Source organism: Macaca nemestrina, chromosome 6 (genome assembly GCF_043159975.1).
Source record: "Macaca nemestrina isolate mMacNem1 chromosome 6, mMacNem.hap1, whole genome shotgun sequence".
NCBI classification, from domain to species: Eukaryota; Metazoa; Chordata; class Mammalia; order Primates; family Cercopithecidae; genus Macaca; species Macaca nemestrina.
The window spans coordinates 162,926,153-162,945,491 of NC_092130.1; the positions used below are offsets into that span (position 1 = coordinate 162,926,153).

Consider the following 19,339-nt stretch of genomic DNA (forward strand, 5'->3'; position numbering starts at 1 on the left):
AGGCTGATTCATGTTGCTATTGTGTTGGTGTGTTTTCCTACACTGCTTCTCTTCTGAAAGAGAGAATGGAATTAAATATTTGTGTACAGGAGTGGCTGAGGACAGGATTTATGTTGAAGTGTCACAAGGGTCAAACCAGTATTGTGTGCTGTGGAGAAGCATCAAGTCAATGAGTGTCTTACATTGGAGTGCCAGCCAGACTATTAATGACCCTGTTCTTCTAAAAATTGGTTCAATTTCTTTCTATAAAAGTTCTCAGGCTATAATGGCAGAGATGAACACTTATGGTAGATAATCACTCCTTGCACCTGGGGGATGTGGTAAGGGACCAGTTGTCACTCACGTTCCCTAGAATATTTAATTATGCATCCTGATTACTTGCCACATCCCAAATCTGCTCCCAATTTCTCTCACTCTGATGCTGGAGTCATTCTATGGTTCTGCCAACAAAACCATCTCCTACATCTATGGTAGCCTTCTCTGAATATTCTGGCTGTGGCTGCCTTCTTTTCTGTCAGATATATCACCATTATTCCATTTTTTTTTAATTTTCTATTTTTATCTATTTCTATCCACATATTTCATTGTTTGATGGTCCTCTTTCTGTTCACGTTTCGATCATTCTTTTCAAGTTTTTCCTGTCCAAAATGCCAGTTAAAAACCACTTACTGGGAAAACAGAGAAGCTCAACATTATGTTTGTTGAGTTTGAATCCTGAGTGGAAGGTAGTAAAGGTTGTTTTGTAACTCATGGCAAAAGATGAGCTTCCAAAAATAACTGGTATTTTGAAAAACCAAGACATGCATGCGCATGCACACACGCATGTATTACCGGACAGGAAACAAACCTGCTTATTGCTCCTGAGGGAGACACTAGCTCTATCTCCCAGGCTGTTCATCATGCAAATATCTTTGAAGAGACTCTAAGAAGATACTGGAACAAAGACACACATGCCTCTGTAATAGAGACAAACAGTAACAGGAAGTCTCACAGAAAATTGTCTCCCAGCAGTGTTTTGGCCTAAGCACTAATACATTTTTCTATTGAAAGAATATGGACCCAAGTATCCACCAGGACCCTCTCTACTGGAAAAAGAGAGCCTGACTTAGAACCAGTGCAAAGTTAGCAGCCTATTGGGCCTTCTGCTCCAGGCTGAGCCTGTTTTACTTTTTCACTTTAATAGGACAAAACATCAGGCTCAAATATAAACAACCCAAGAAATGAAGGGGGAGAATAAGGCCACATGCCCCAAAAAGGTTTATTGACATCATTCTCGTTAGTCCTCCCATCATCTTGAGGTTTAAATGTGCCAGCAAACAAGTGTCTTTATCGAGTCCTGATGAAATGTGGAAAGGATACGTAACTCTTCTAGAAACCAATTAAACTTTTTCTTTTTTTATTTTTTTGCACTGTCCTTAAAGGATGCATCAAATTTGGCTTTGTATCATAATTATCTGAGTTGATGCCTTTATCCTCTGATTTCTTAACTTCTTAAAAGCAAAAATGATGTCTTAATTATCTATCAGAGCTATGTCCTAAAAGACACTGTTTGGAAACAATACGTTAAAATCAGTTAAAGTGAAAAAGTGCATCTCAAATAAAAGATGTCTCTAATAAAAGACAACTTTTAAAACTTGACTGGCAATCAAAATATACATTCTTTTTCAATATGTATCAAAATATTATAATGATATTAAATAACATTTTATTATGCTTAGTCAGCATTTCATTACATTAAGATAAATACTTATTTGTTGAAATTTTATTCTTCACTATTTAAATATAGAAAAGTAAAATTTTATGAGAATCCCATAACCTTGCAGGCATCTCAGAACAGAATATGGATTTTATATCAGTGTGCTTCAAATATGAAAAATACTATCCTTTGGTCAATTATATCATACAATTTGAGAAAGAATAAAATCTAATACAGTTTTCTGAATATAACTCATAACGTGTGATATATTGAAAATGACCATATATTGTTATATAGAAAACAAGTATATATTCAATGATTTGATTCAATGTTTATGAACAAAAGAAATTTATAACATTTGTGGTTATATTATACAAATAAAATTGTAAACCAATATGCCATAGAATCACAGAAATTAAAGAAGTGTGTTCGTTTGCTTAATGCAGACACATTGCTTTGAAAATTGAAGAAATAAGCACCAGAGAAGCTGATGATTTCACCACAGTCCTCCTACAAGAACCCAGCAAAATTAAGACACTAATCAAAATCTTGTGACTCCTAATAAATTATTTTGTCATAATAACATGAAGTCTCTTTTGCATAGCTAATGAATTTCAATAGATGTTGAGCCTATTTTCAAAACTAGAAGGGGAAAGGGAAATATTTTAAAAGTTACAAATATGATTAGGTCAAACAGTCACTAAGAGGGCACATCTATTAATAGAACAGGAATATAGGATGCCATATGCATCTCAAAAATCCCAGGAACTTTGGAAAACAATAGCATTCTCTACACACCTACTTGCAAAAAAAAAAAAAAAAAAAAAAGTTAGCATTGTCAACAAGTATCTACTTCTTTTTTGCACACGTCTTTTAGTTTAAAGAGAGTGTTTCTTTATTGTGATAGAAACAGCTCAAGTAGTGTTCTCCCATATTACAGATTAAGAAGATGAGATCCAAAGAGGTGAATGACCTACCAACAAGCCCAAAACTAGCAAATGCAACTGCAACAACAAATCCTGATAACAGGCTAAGTATTAAATCACTAAACTAATAATTAAATCACTTGCTCCATAACAACATAACTATTCTTAAAACTTATAAATAAATTTTCAAATTAAAAATAAGTGATAGTCAAACAGATTCCTTTCTATCCCTCTAAGGATGCATATCCATAATTGTTTAAATTTATTTGATTTTACCTTTTGCTATATGCCTTCTCTTATGTTTGGACCTTTCTCAGGTTTTCTTCATAATAACCTTGTTCCAATCACAGCACAGTAACCTTTACCACTGTTTCAACAACAGAGTCTCATCAACCATTTTCATCTGATAAAAGGAAGCCCTCCTAGCTGACCTCAATATTTACCATCTTTACTGAGTGAAAGCTGATGATCTCCAGCCTATGTTGACTTTGCTCCAAAGAAGCTTGTGTACACCTGCACTGTACATTAGCACAACCTGGGAGCTTTATAAAAAATACCGGTGCTAGAGCCTAAAGCCAGAAAAGTCAGATGTTTGAAGATTTAATTTTAAGCCTCCCCACTTGATTTTGATGTGTTACTGAAGCCACTCGGTCTAGGGTACTTTGTTATATCAGCCCTAAGACACCTCCTCTTTCTTACAGCTCTTCACTTTAATATTCCAAACTAAGTATTTTCCACACATGCACCAAGCCCCTACATTCAAAATTCCATAGGCTAGAACAGAAGTGTTAGGGCCAACGATGACATTCTAAGAAAAGAAACCCCAACATTTCTTAAGAACAATGAACCTATAAACCATTTGTATGTGTTTGACTGCTAAAGAGCAGGTATTCAACAAACAAATATTGAATAAGGGAAAAATAAATGCAGTAATAAATGAAAAACAGAAAAACAGAGTAATATACCAACCGATAAGGGGTCCTTAAAGTAAGTGTGTTTAGAACTACACCTTTAATTGAATACGGAACATGAGATGTAGGATGGGATGCCAGATCAGGGAACTATGTTGAGGGAAGAGCTTCATTAACAAAGCATTTATTAGATTGAACCATAAGAAATCAATAATATTTGACTACTATGAACTACAAAGATGGCAGTTTCATTTTACAACCTAATAATTTCTTATGAGTGGCTCATGGGTATTTCACACTGTTCATCATTTTCATTTATTTGATTTACAATTAGTTATTAATATTTATACTTATGACATTTTTATGGAAATCAAACTAAGCAATGGAGCTTAAAGCACAGAGATGGAATATTTTACTTAAAATTTTAAAACATGTGTAGATGAAAAACAGAGTAATACATGTATGATTGTAAAAATTTAAGGTTGTTCTTCAGGGGTAAATCTCAGCATATTTTTAACATATGGTAGTGACATAGCCTCAGGACATTTTAGTATCACATTTTTCTGTGACTATATGAATTTCACAAACCCAATTGCTACAGTAAACCAATTGTACCTCTGGGCAATTAGAAAAAAAGTGGCCCTGCCTGCGGAGGACATAGCTTTAATAAGGTCAAACGGCTTGAAGAGCAGAGTCCAGGTTTCATTTCAGCTCCCACTTGCCACCTTGCCCTAGTGCACTTATGCAGTGAACAACCTGCACAACCATATATGAAGAACATATACTGTTGACTACCGAACAACATGGGTTTGAACTGCAGGGTTCCGCTTATATGCAGATTTTCTCCCATCTCTGTCACTACTGAGACAGTAAAATCAACACATCCTCTTCCTCTTCCTCCTCAGCCTACTCAGTGTGAAGACAACCAGGAGGAAGACCTTTATGATGATCTACTTCCACTTAATAAGTAGTAAATATATTCTCTTTTCCTTATGTTTCTCTTAATCACAGTTTCTTTTCTCTAGCATATTTATTATATGAATATAGCATATAATAATATAACATACAAAATATGTGTTAATCAACTATTGATGTTACCAATAAGGCTTACAGTCAACAATAGGATATTAGCAGTTAAGTTTTTAAGGAGTCAAAAGTTATAAATGTTCAACCGTGCAGGGAGTCAGCAACCCTAACCCTCACATTGTTCAAAGGTCAACTGTGCATAATTGTCTAAATCAGAAATTATTTCATTTTCCTAGCCAGTCATGACTTTATTGCCATAAGAAATGAGGCAGACATTACAGGATAAGAACATGTTTAAAAACCAAAGTATCACTTTACTAGTTAATGATTGCTTATATAAAGATCCACTGAACAGTGTTCAAGTAGCACCACAGGAGATTTAGGCAGTGAAATTACTTGTGTGTGTGCTCATGTATGTGATATGCCCAAGCATATCTAGAGCCACTACTTTTTGATATATGCATGGTATGGCTAGACAAGAAGGACTTTACCTGCAGCTTGGAGTCTGCTTCAATTGTGACCCCTTTAAAACCTCTCCAAGGACAAAAGTAATTGGCCATAATGAGATCCAATAATTACTTCATTTGAAGCCAATCAAATGAACAAGTACCTGCCCACAATTTAGCTGAAATATTGAAATCTGACCATTGATTTTGATAAGAGAAGACTCCCAGGAATTCTGTGAAATACATTTCTTTTTGGAAAGGAAGACAGAGATTTTTGAAGCCACATACTTGAAAGCAATCATAAATGAACACAATATGTCACTCCCAAGTTTTCCCCAAGACAGGAAAAAATAATTAACTAAGAAAATAAATAGTTAAATAAATATAAGCATTATACAATAAGTACGAAGGAACTTCAGGCATTAAAGACATAGGAAGGTGAGACTCTGAACTGCCTGGGCCAACATAAACAAGTGTTCTTATCCATAACACTGAATTTTGAAATGGTCACTGTAATTTTGGAAGTCTAATGTGCTTTGAAAATTAATTTTTTCACTTTTACTAAAAGTTATGTATTACTCAGAAACTATAAACATTTGTCTCTGGCTAGTGTTAATTTATTTTCTTAATGATACTTAATAGTCTAATATCTCATTCAGCTAAATGAGTTTAAACTAAACTTTAATAGTTTAAAAGGGGATTATGCTATTTCAAGTAATACTAAATATCCAGAGGAAAAGCCACCATTCCAGAAAAACTTCACAATTTTAATTATATTTTATGACTATAATATTGTCATACACATTTATAGCAGAGATATTGGTTTCCAGGGAAAAACTCTGCAATCTTAATTTTAAGAACTAACAAAATGCACCTGCTTGTCTGCAAGAAAAAATCAATGTGGTCGTATGTTATTCTTGAAGGTATTGCTAAATTTAAATTATCTTTTTATTTTAAATATCAACATTTCAGGATTCTAAATAGTAAATAGTAAATTCTAAATAGTAAATAGCTTTGCAATCAAAAGATATTTAGGGAAAAACTGATTTCAAATATCTTTGAATAGGAATGTCTGGTAGTGAAGTCCTAAACTTTCTACAAAAAGTTACAGTCCACCTACAACAGTTCTGGTACAAAGGTAACTTCTTGAATAATTAGACTGGCTTTGTTCTTTCCTGGAATCATCTATTAGGCAGCTAATTACCAGTCTAGAAAATTCTTCAGGAAGCAAAGCAATGGCCAGTGGGTCTTATCTATAGTATTAGAATGTGATCACGCATGCCTAAGAGGTGATTTGATATTTAAATGTTTATATATATTTCTATATCAAGGTGACTAAAATGAGGAGGAAGCTTCATATGACTACAATATCATACAAGCCAAAACAGGTATTTATAAAACGGCATATAGAGATGAAATCTGATCTCCATACTAGTCCCTCTATTGTGCAATTGACATTGGTATTATTTTCCTTTATCAGAAGAAAACATTTGGTTCTCATGTTGACTATGAAACTTTTAAGACCTAATTTTAATTTTGCTCATTGTGTGCATGTGTACAGTTTTGGGTTGGGTATTTGTAAAATGTATGTAATTTGTCTAGTCTCTAAAAGAAAAAAAACTATTTTATGTCGTTTTACAGTTTTTATACAATAATTTACATATGTGTTATCGAGTTCATATACTAACATATACTTAACATGAGAAAAATCAAGCTCTACAAAATAAGAATTTTAGAATATTCTACTAGAAAAATTACAAAAAGTTGATTGAGCAGAAAAACAAATGTTATCTTGCCAATAAATCAAGGTAATTTTAAAATGTTCCTGGAGTGATGGTTTTAAGAGTCAGTCATATCAAACCATTTTGGAACAGAATATTCCACTTCTGTTGATAGCATTTCAATATAGAATAAGAAAAAAATGTTTCAAAACCATTTTATGAAGCTTTGATATCAGAGTTTATATGATGAATGTCAAAACCCAATGAAACTCCCAAATATAGATTTAAACCTTAAAAATAGAGATGAAAAACTGCTAGATAAAATATAACCTGAATATGTTGAAAGATATAGTCCAAAATCACAAAGGGCATATTCCAGAAATGAAAAAAATGAGTGATATTAGAACATCTATCTATATAACTCATTACACCTCTAGATTTAAAAATTTTAAATAGTATTTAAATATATAATAAAAGGCATTTGAAATTTGAAAGTACATTCTAATAATGATTTTTGTAATACCCTAGGTAGAAATATGTTTTATTTTTATTATGAAGGTGTTTATCTCCAATTAATAGCTAAGAATATTTATAAAGATGAAACATTACAAGCATTTTTAGCGATGGAATCTCAAAAAAATGAAAAGACAATGAAAAAGGAGAGGATGGGAGGGGAGAGAAAAGAGAAGGGAAAAGATCAAGAAATTTAATTATGTAAATCCTAAACAAACAGTGCTGTCTGGGCTCACAGGAGAAAACACATAGGGTATCACTAAATCACTTAATCTTGCTTCCTAACAATCCCCACCCACAAGATGGCCCTGAGTAATCCGAGGGTTAATTCCATTCCCTGTTTGTGGCTGATTCAGGAACACAGGTGTAAGCCTTATGCCAAAGAGTTCATTAAAAGGAGAGTAATTCGGGAAGAAGACTGTCACTGGATCAGGGAGCATGAGGTTAGCTGAGGAAGGGTTCCACAAACCAAAGACAAAACCACAGGAAGGAACAGCTTCTTTATCCTCCCTCTGGATATTACCATCTGCGCTGTGAAGCCTTGAAATCTTGAAGCCATCTTATTGTTTGAAGATAAAGTTGGCCCACAGAACTCAGCATTGCAGCATTAAGACAATCCCAAAGCCATTTTCCTCTTGGATGTCTATTTATATGAGAGAAGAAGCCAGCTTTCATTGGGTTTTCTATTCCTTATAATCTAAGCGGGGGTCTGCAAACTTCACAAAATGTCCTGTTAGTAAATATTTTAGTTTTTAGTAAAACTAAAGGCTCTGTGGATCACACAATCTCTGTTATTGAGCTCTACCATTTCATTGCAAAAGGCAATACGTAAACAGAGTCACAACTGTTTTCCAGTACATCTTCATTCACAAAACTAGGCCATTAGGATATGCTCCCATGTTTTCTTCTGTAACTTTTGTAGTGTGAAGATTTACATTAAAGTCTTTGATCCATTTTGAGTTAATTTTGGCATAAAAGACAAGGTATGGGTATGATCCAGCACCATTTGTTGAAAAGACCATTCTTTCTCCACTTAATTGCTTCTGTCTTTGCCAAAAATTCATTGATCATATGTGTATAAGTCACTTCTGGATCCTCCATTCTTGTACATTGATTAGCCTTTTAATATTACACTGCTGATTACCATAGATTTTTTTTAAATCTTAAAATTAGATCGTGTAAAAGCCTTCCAAATTTGCTCCTCTTTTCCAATAGTATTTACTCATTGTCATATAAATTTTAAGATCAGTTCACCAATTCCTACCAAAAAATTGAGAATTTTGATTGGAATTGTGTTGAATTTATAGATTATTTTGGGGAGAACTGTTATCTTAACAGTATTGAGTTTTTTGATCCAGGAACATGATATAGCTAACAATTTATTTGCATTTTCTTTTATTTCTGTAGGTAGTGTTTTATGGTTTTGAGTATACAGGTCTGACACATCTTTTGTTAGATGTGCCACTATGTATATAATATTATTGATGCTATTATAAATGGTATTTTAATTTTCAATTTCTGATTATTTGTTGCTATTATATAGATTTTTTATATGTCAATCTTGTGTTCTATGATCTTGCTAAACTCACTTTTTAGTTCTAGTAGCATGTTTATACATTTCACAGAATTTTCTACATAGATGATGATATCACCTATGAATAGATTATTTTAGCTCTTATTTTACAATCAGGATCCTTGTAATATCTTTTTCTTACCCTACACACTGTTTAGGACCTTCCAGTACAGCATTAGATTTTCTGTATCTCTCTTACATTTGCACTTCAAAGATATACACATTCTCCAAAAGAACCCTACACTTAGAATTCAGAAGATTTCTGTTGCTGAAACTGACCAGTATTAATTGGGAATTAATTAATCAAACTAATTTTACCTGGGTGTAGCTTATTTGAAATTTTGTATGTTATTAAATGAAAAACATTGTACCACAGAAATACTTATTTGTGTGTGTGCATGTATGTACAGAGAGAAACTTATCTCTATGTTTTAAAAAACATGTCTGAGCATGTTATGCAAGTATCACTGTGGGCCTGTGTGTGCTCAAGCTCTGTCTAGCTGAGTGTGCCAAAATGCACTCTACATTGTGAACTCTATTTACCTGAAGAGAAAGAAGTATTATTAGAGGTGGGGCATAGAGAAAAATCTCATATTTTACAACATAAAATTTAATATATTTTGACCTTTTTATAATGAGGCTTATCAGTCCTGCAATTTAACATAGGCATTTAAAAAACAAAAGCAACAAAATAGACGGAAGTTAAACAAATAATAGAGAGTGATTTTTAAAGAGGGTGTCTCAGGAAAATATGTTATGGTATATTTCATGTTCTTCTATGTGATCCTCTGCATTTTTTTGTTAAAATGAACATGTATTGTGAAAAGAAAAGGTCTTTTCCTTAATTCTAAAAATGTGCCCATGAGAAAGTGTCAATGCACCAAAAACACTACTAAAGATAAGCAATATTATCCAGATTGCCAACACGAGCTGATTAAAGAAAACTAAATTCTAAGCTACTGGAATAAACTGCCAGAATCTATTTCCAAAACCTGAAATGCTTTCTCTGAAATTCAAAGTAGCAAAACGTCATCCTAGATTCTTACGGGGATTTAATTTTAATAAAACACACTGACCTTCAGTCAGCATTCATTTCTACACTGACTCTTTTATAAAGGTTTTAGAATAATATCAAAAATATCCAAGCAAAATTAACATTCATTTCTCGTGTATTTTGAGTAAAGCTATTCATGTCTTCTAAATGCACAATCCTTGTTATACATATAACATTTATTGCTATATGCCTCTCTAAAAACAAGTAAAAAATAAAGATTCTACTTTTCATTATATGGCTACTCTTTAATTTTTTTAATTTAAATACACACACACATTCATTAGTCTTATTGATTAGGGTCAATCAAGGTTGTCTTAGGCCATAGTAATGCAAGGTGTAATGTTATTGCTATTTTTGCAAAACCTTTAGAAATGTTACTCTTTCAGTCCTGTCTTTAAACAACACATTTCCTGAACTTCATGTGTATTACTAGCATTGCTTTTTAATGTTCAAAACTACATAGAACCAACACAAGGAACTGTTTCTGGCTCATTCTGTACCTGCTCTTGGCATCCCAGGCTACCCTTTCCTTCAATGTAACCTTGACATTGGCTCATATGCATAATGTTAGATAATTTTTAAATTAGGAGTCTTAGATCTCAGGAATGGTTTGAAAGTCAAGATCAAAGTGTGGATTTTATTCCTTTAAATACCCAGGATTTCTAAGCCAGTGCTGGTGTGAAAGCTCTCGTCTACAAAATCTCTGGGGATCCTGGCTCCTTTCAGGTCACCGTGCCACCATCCCCAAGGTTATCCCTCTGTCTTGGTGTTCAAATTTGGCAGCTTCATAGTCCAACCACCCAGAGGAGAGGGAAGAATGATGGAGTGGGACAAAATGTTTGCTAGAAAGTGATATGACATTTTCTCTGACATTCCGCTAGCCATAATTCAGTCACATGGCCACACCTAAATGCCAGGAAGACTGAGAAATATAATCCTTATTTTTGTTGTAAAAATTAGCGAAAATTCTACCAAAGTGAAATGAGGTACTGATTAGTATCAGGGGGAAATATTACCCTGCCCCTTTGACCCACTTTTACTTCAAGACTTAAGCTTATCCATCAACCTACTAATTCAGTGATTCAGCCTGTCATCTTTCACTGTGTCTTATTTATTTATGTTCTATGTGATCTGACTTGGTGGTTCCACAATGGGTCCTGTGTACCAGGACTTTCTAGAGATTTTTAAAAATTATTATTATTCAGCTTCTTGAACTGTCCCCAAACCTGTTGAATCAAAATTTCTTGGGATGGGGGAAGACAGTTTGCATTTTTAAAGGGTAACCAAAACGATTCCAAGGTAACCAAACTCCCTGCCTGGCATGGACACATACAATAACACTGTTCTAAATTCCAGGTGGTTAGGCTCAGCTTGATGAATAATATCATCATACCTACATCATGATACTAAAGAAAATAAAATCTCAGGCTACCGTCTTTGCATCTATAAAGTTTGCCTAATATGACCCAAAACTGAATTTTTATCTCCCTTGTTTTGTTCCCCTTTTCTCTATGGAATTCTCACTGAACTTGAGGAGTTTTTCTTATGTTCATGTGAATTACTTCCCCAAGAATGTTCCCTTTCCCTTTTTAAGACTTGTCTAATAGTTACCTAGTTATCTAGGGCTGGCCTGTCTCCAAGGTATCACAGATATGTGCCAGAACATGAGAAAATACTGACATGTGACCACTTCGGTGGCCCCTAAAACCCTACCAAAAATGATCCCTGTAATTAAAGTCCGATATATCATGAATGTGGATGTTTTAGTATGACAGCTCCTTACACAAACAAATACCATTAGATGAAAGTCAAATGCTTATTATAAAGCAAGAGTTAGGCCTGCAGTGTAGACCTAATCTAGCTCCTTATAAAATTTAGACCAAAGGAAAAAATTTCCTGAAGATTGAATAGACATTTGTTAAGCTATTCACCATACATAATTCAATATAGGAGAAGTTTGCATTGAAAGTAGATATTCTCTGCTACACCACTACTAAAAACAACATAAATAATTTAGTATGTTTTTTATGTGGTCATGTATGTTGAACTGGATCTACTTTGCTGTTCTCAGGTCCAGGTGAAAAAAATTTCATTTATTGAAAATTGGTATTAAATTATACCAGGCCACTGTTCCCAATGAGTTATACTAACTCCTTGATCAAGGAAGCAGTAGGAACTTTAAAAGGGTCAAGAAAGATTTTCTTCATTTTCTTTGTATCCCATGCTGGGGTTTACTGAAAGCACTCTGTGGACCTCTTGTTATTTTATTATTTTCAGGAAAATAAAAAGCAGCAGAGTTCTCTTCAGGCTTTATTTCTGTTTAACTTTTTAAAATTATTTTCTTCTGTGAATTGCTTCGGGGCCCAAATGCTTAGCCCAGCAATGAACTATTAGAATATTTTAAATGATATTTTAATACCAGTAATAAGGAATACCAGTAATAAGGAATCACCTTGATTTAAAAAGCCAACCAAACTCATCATTAATTTGCTATCAATACAATATATATTTCTTTCTATATCTAATGATCCCATGGCCTATCTTCAGATTTTCCTTCGTTCATGCCCCTTCCTTCTCTGATTTTGGAAGAGAAACTATAAAAAACAAAGAAAGTATGTTTAATCTTGTAGCTAGATGTTGCAGGTAAGATAATAAAACTTGGACTACTAACAAAATGAATGGGTTGTGAAACACAAAGACTCAGATTCTTTGGAAGAAAACATAAGGAAGATCAACAGTCCTGAAACTTTTGGGGAACAAGGACTGGTTATGTGGGAGACAATTTTTACAAAGGCTAGTAGTGGGAGGATGGTTTCAGGATGATTCAAGCGCATTGCCTTTGTTGTACACTTTGTTTCTATTTCTATTACACTGTAATTTATAATAAAATAATTATAACAACTCTCAGTCATCTAGAATCAGTGGAAGCCCTGAGCTTATTTTCCTGCAACTAAATGATCTTGTCTGGGGGCGATGGGAGACAGTGACAGATCATCAGGCATTAGATTCTCATAAGGAACCCACAACCTAGATCCCTCACATGCACAGTTCACAATAGGGTTTGTGCTCCTATGAGACTCTAACGCCAACTCTGATCTAACAGAAGGCGGAGCTCAGGTGGTCATGCAAGTGACACGGAGCAGCCGTGAATACAGATGAAGCTTTGCTCGCTCACCTGCCCCCCACCTCCTACAGTGTAGCCTGGTTCCTAACAGGCCACAGACCAATACCAGTCCATGACTTGGGGGTTGGGGACCCCTGAGGTATATAATCCAGGAAATTTGGGAAACCCAGTTTACTATCTTGTATTATTGGAGACTATCAGTGAGTATCAGCTGATAAGAAGAGGTGACATATTTTCCAAGTGGTTCAGAGTTCAGACTTCGATTTTGGTCTGCTTTGGACCACCTACCTCCTTCAGAAGTTAATGTCTATGTAAATGCAGGCAAATAGTTTTAACCTTTCTAAGTATCTTTACCACAAAATAAGATAATAATAACACCAACCTCATAAGACTGTTGTAAAGAGCATGTGCAAAACTTAACAGTGTCCTAACTCACAGCAAGCACTCAAAAACATTAGCAATTACTTATTTAAAACACTGAGAAGTCTCACAGTTACACAATAAAAAAAAAAAATTTGTTTGACCTGTATTTCCCAAACTTACAAATAACAATGCCCACTCTGTTTTTTAAACAGAGCATCTAATAGCAACCAATGGAATACACTTGATAATATACTAGATTAACCTAACTCCTGGATATTTTAGAAAGTCAGTCAACTTAGTAAATCAAAATATATTTCCCCAAAAAAAAAAATTCAATCCCTACTCTTAACAATTGCAGAAGATCTGTATATCTTTTTCCCTTAAGTACCATGTATAGAAGTATATTGTTTTCAGAAGGAAAAAAATCCCATTTATATCTCGTAATCTATATTTGGCAATTGAGCATCCACACTTTCTAGACAGCAGCATATGCAAACTTGATTGAATTCCACAGATTTTTTTTCTCTCTCCTTTTTTTAAAACCAAATGTCACATTTCTGAGTTATGTTTTCAGTCATGCAGCCTGCATCTTCAGAAATGTATGTTTTTAGTCTAAGAAAAAATACAGTCTTTAATTAATACCAGTACACTTCCTAAAAATTTAAATTCACAATATCTAACGGTTATTTTTTTAGTGTCACAAAACTGACACATGCAAATTCTTGACAATAGCAGATTTGGAAACTTCTATAGCAACCAAGTGGATGAGCACACTGCATCTGTTCTAATAAACATATGAGATCACCTTATTCTGCTCAACATACCACAGAATTTAAGTCATGTGTTTTCAAAAAATATTGAAGAAAAAAATCTAGCTAGCCATATTGGCTGAATTTTGCAGAATGATAGAAGAGTACTTGCAATATTTTATTCCATCCAAACAAATACATAATATAGAATTAATATTTTTATATACTTTCCAGTCTTTATTATAAAAAGATGTACGAAATACATATATGAAGATATATATGTGTATGTGTACATTTATATGTATGTCTCCGGATATATAATTATATATTGTTTATACAAGTTTGGATATATAATTATATATTGTTTATACAAGTTTATGTCTTACATTTATATAAACACTATCACAAATGATTTCCTATTATACTGAAATTTACAAAACCAACATTTTAAAGGATGCAGCATATTTCCTCATATAAAGATCATTTATATCTACCCTATTTTTAGGAATCTGAATTGTATTTAGTTTTTAACTCTTATAGAGGAGAACATTTCAGCACACAAATCTTTGGTGTAATTACTGTTCTTAGGGCTGTATGCTAAAACAGTAATTACCATTTAAAATTACTTACCAAATGAAGTTAAATTTCATAAGCATTTGTTGAGAAATTGCTTTCGAGCAATGATAAACTTATAACTCCATTAGCACTGAGGTATTTGCAGCTCTTGTCACCTTTAGAAATATTGAAGGGAAAAATCTATTTTTAATGACTTCAAATATTAGAGAAAAATCTCATCCGTTTTGGTTTTCATTTTCTATTACTACCACATTTGAATAATTTTCTAAGTTTATTATTTGGTAGTGTTTCTCCTGCAAATTGAATTTATGTCCTTTCTCTTTTTGGGAAGGTAGAGGAATCTTGCTTTTTTCTCTACCATTTCTATTAATTCTTACAAACATAAAAATTTGGAGTCTTGGTTATTATACATATTTATCCAGCTGTTATATTGCTTTGTTTTTAAGCATGACAAGATGACCTGGAAATTCTGCTGCCTCTTTGTTTCTAATGTGATAGAGTTTATATCCTTTACTATCACCTTCTTTTATTCCAGTTTACTAATATACCCATGCAACATCCCTAGTACGTTCTTACCTAAAAGTGTAAATGCCCTCTCCTAATCACTAGCTCAAAGTTGCCCCAGAGCAGACGATAGTGTAAATCAAAGCCTAGTTATCTATATTTGTCTGTTCTTGCACTGCTATAAATGCCTGAGACTGGGTATTTAAAAATTTATAAAGAATTTATAAAGAAAAGAAGTTTAATTGGCTCATGGTTTCACAGGCTATATAAGAAACAAGACTGGGGAGTCCTCAGGAAACTTTCGATCATGGCGGAAAATTTAGGGGAAGCCAGCAGGTCTTACATGGCTGGAGCAGGACGAAAAGGAGGGGGTGAAGGGGTTATACACTTTTAGTCAAACAGATCTCGTGATAACTCACTACCACAAGAACGGCACCTAAGGGAAATCATCCCCATGATCCGATCACTTGCAACCAGGCCCTACCTCCAACATTGGGGATTACAATTTGACGTGCAATTTGGGCAGGGACATAGACCCAAACCACGTCAACATCCCAAACCTGTTTGCATTATGATTTCACCAGTTGGTTTCCAAATGGGAGTCCAAAATCCCTTGTCTAGGCACAAAATGTTAATAGAATAATTAAATTCTAAGTTTTTTTATGAACTCAATATCAGTTATAGAACATTTTGTAGTACAGATCTTTGTTCCCGTCTCTTTCATGAGTCACTTGTGATGCGTATTGACTAAACGGCACATGTTAGGATGACCAGCAAAAACAATGTATCTCAAAAAACCAATTTTGCATCATTTTATCTTAATACTGAGAGCAAACCAAACTCGTTCCCCTAAACAGAAATAGCCTCTCATTCAGCCATAGAAAAGGACATTCTGCCACTTGCCACAATATGGGTAGATGTGAAGAACATTGTGCTAAGTGAAATGTGTCAAACATAGAAAACTATTGCATGATTTCACTTACATATGGAATCTTTTTTTAAAAGGACAAATATACACAGAGAATAAAACAGTGGTGGGAGACAGGAAATGTGGAAATATAGTTCAAAGAATACAAAGTAGGAAATATGTAGATTTTAGCTGCTCTTGTCATACACACCAAACTTGGTGAAATTATGGATATGTTCATTTGTTCACTGTAGTAGCCATTTTACTATCTATTTGTATCCCATGTTATAAACCTCAAATACACACTATAAAATGTATTTAGAAAAAAATGCCCACTCCCTTTTGCATCTTTTAAATATTTTGAATATCTTTATACTGATACTGAGGATTATTAGACTTTCAACTGACTTTTAAAGTCCTCATTGTGTTGTATTCTATTTGTGTCAATGTCCCCATGGATCTCCTGTCTACCCTACTTTACCCTGAACTCTGCCTCAAGTGGCTGCACTTTGAGATTGCATCCCCTGGACCATCTTGCTCCTGGTTCCACTTTAGTTTGGCCAATGGGAGGCAGGAGAGAAACTGGGGAACTTCTTGGTGAAGTTCCTTCGTATCTGCTGTCAGCTACCCTCTTCTACAGGACTCAAGGATATTGGCCAACCAATTCTGTTCCTGGCCCCTTCCGGCTTAGGGGTGATAACAGTTTCCTGCTGCTACTCATCCTTGGTGCCACACCATCTTTTGATGGTTCAATTAATTCTGCCCAAGTCATTATGAATATCCTTTCATTAAACTCTTCAATAACTCCTTAGAGGAGCCACCTGCTTTTTCCCTGGCTCCTGATAGGGAGAAAGCAGATGGCTCCTCTAAAGAGTTATTGAAGAGTTTAATAAATGATATATTCAGATGCTGATGTAATAAAATATACAAGTTTATTAGGTGCTAGAATTTATCAATGTCAAGGACAAAAAAAGTATTGGTTGTGTACCCCCTGATAAGGGGATAGAATTATCAGAGTTTTATATTTAAATTTTCCACCATTTAAAACAATTATTTATGTGACTTGAGAGATTCTGGTCACATATTCTTATCTTTACTATTACTATTCTTACAAAATAATTTGAGAATTGTGTAAAATATTTTCAGTCAGTTGGGTACCATCAATTCACAGTTATTACTATTTAGATCAAGCAAGATGTTTAACTAGCTTCAATATTTGTTTTGACTCCCTTATAAGGCTACTTCCTCATTCTCGACTTTCTACTTTCATTTGCCCAGCCGGTAGACTTCAATATTTTTTTGAGGGGTAGGGTATGTGAATGGTATGTTATATGGACTTCTTTAAAGCAGAGAAGAAAGTTTTGTTTGCTTCTACACATGCTCTACAGAGCTTGCTTTCATACCACAGATTTTTGTCTCAATTTTTTGACCACCATGCCATAGTTCTTACATGTTGGTGTTGTGACAAAAAAAAATGTATATATCCGAGCATTTTGACTTGTTTTCATAAAAATGTTGTTCACAAGTAATTTTAAATACGTTTTTGAAATATGATATGGAAAAATCCCCAGAATATGTTTAAGATGGGCTCAGTTTTACTTATTTTGATTAGAATCATGGTTTGGGCACTTTCATACTGACTATCTTTATGTAAAATGTGATCTAAGAAAGTTATAATTAGATCTGTATTTGCAATGATTTCTTCCCTTATATGTGTTCTCAAACTTCCCCAAAAGTTATCTTCTGATTTTCTATGTTCTGTGATCCTTATATACCATCTTCTTCATTATTTCTATTTTTTAATTATTCAAATACAACATAAAACTCTACTTTATTATTGTTTGCTTGTGATATGACCCTATTTCATGTTTTGTGTTTTTCTCTCAGCCTAAAAATCTGCATTTTCATCTAAAGTTGTATTTTTTGGCTATTTTTGTATTAAGACAACTTTCCTAATGTTTTACATCTCAAAATTCAGTGATTTCTAAAGTCTATTTTCAAAAGCAGTCTTTTTCAAAAGTGTTTTGTATTTATGCTTCCTAGCTCTCATGCTTTGTAATATTTGGTAGGTTCTACGTTGGCAAGTTTGCATTTACTTATTTGAAGTAAGACAGGTGTAATCAAGCCATTCCCTTCCATGACCTCTAGTTAAGGGGTATCAGTCTTACAGCCAGAGTTCTAGTCACTTGTCCTTGCAGTGAATCAGTGGATTCAATGGAAGATGTTTTTCTCTGATCTTGGAATACTAAGTATATTTAGGTGTCAAAAATTTATTCATCCCAGGGAAGAGCCAGTTTGGATCTGAATTGATGTCTCCATGAGGATCAAGAGGCAGCAAACACAATGACCTTATTTGGCTGACTGACATGGCAAGAAAACACCTTTGTGCTGTACACTTTTATGCTTCTCAATATCCGGTATTAACTGTATGCTTCAATTTTCAACCCCTGTCCATGTATGTGTCTAGATTATGTTTCACGAATAAGACAGGCAGCCGGGCACAGTGGTTCATGCCTGTAATCCTGGAGGCCAACGCAGGCAGATCACTTGAGGACAGGAGTTGGAGACCAGCCTGGCCAACATGGCAAAACCCCATCTCTACCAAAATACAAAAATGAGCCCAGCATGATGGCACGTGCCTGTGGTCCCAGCTACTTGAGAGGCTGAGGCACGAGAATGGCTTGAACCCGGTGGGGTGGAGGTTGCAGTGAGCTGAGATCCTGCCACTGCACTCCAGCCTGGGCGACAAAGCAAAATTCTGTCAAAAAAAAAAAAAAAAAAAAAAGAAGCGTGATGTTGCTCTTGTTTGATGAGTTGGTGGTGCGTACTTACCTGTGTTATTTTATGCCACCGTCATTTCAAAAGATAAAAGAAATCAAAAACCGCAGGTTCTCACTTATAAGTGGGAGCTAAATGGTGAGAACACATGGACACATAGAAGGGAACAACACACACTTGTGCCTATCAGAGGGTGGAGGGTGAAGGGTGGGAGGAGGGAGAGGATCAGGAAAAATAACGTAATGGGTACCAGGGTTCATACCTGCGTGACGAAATAATCTGCACGACAAACAGCTGTGAAACAAGCTTGCCTATATAACAAACCTCCACATGTACCCCTGAACTTAAGTTTTTTTTTTTTAATGAAAATTGTTAGGCAATCAAATTTTAAGGGAACAATTTACATTTGTGTAGCTGAATAATAGATTCATCAATTTACGGTAAAAATTTGTATAGAAAAATAATGAGACTT

The 19,339-nt window shown here is 34.3% G+C and overlaps 1 long non-coding RNA gene across 10 annotated transcripts in view; it reads left to right on the forward strand.

Moving 5' to 3' along the window:
- The window catches only part of LOC105492288 (uncharacterized), a 68,694-nt gene that overhangs the window by 46,454 nt on the left and 2,901 nt on the right, over positions 1 to 19,339 (forward strand). For 7 of the 10 annotated variants that reach the window (XR_011625107.1, XR_011625114.1, XR_011625111.1 and 4 more), the window contains 2 exons: positions 2,637 to 6,393; positions 18,373 to 18,506. This is a non-coding gene — a long non-coding RNA (uncharacterized lncRNA). The remainder of the gene's footprint in view (positions 1 to 2,636; positions 6,394 to 18,372; positions 18,507 to 19,339) is intronic. The other 3 variants (XR_011625108.1, XR_011625112.1, XR_011625110.1) reach the window with 3 other exon arrangements.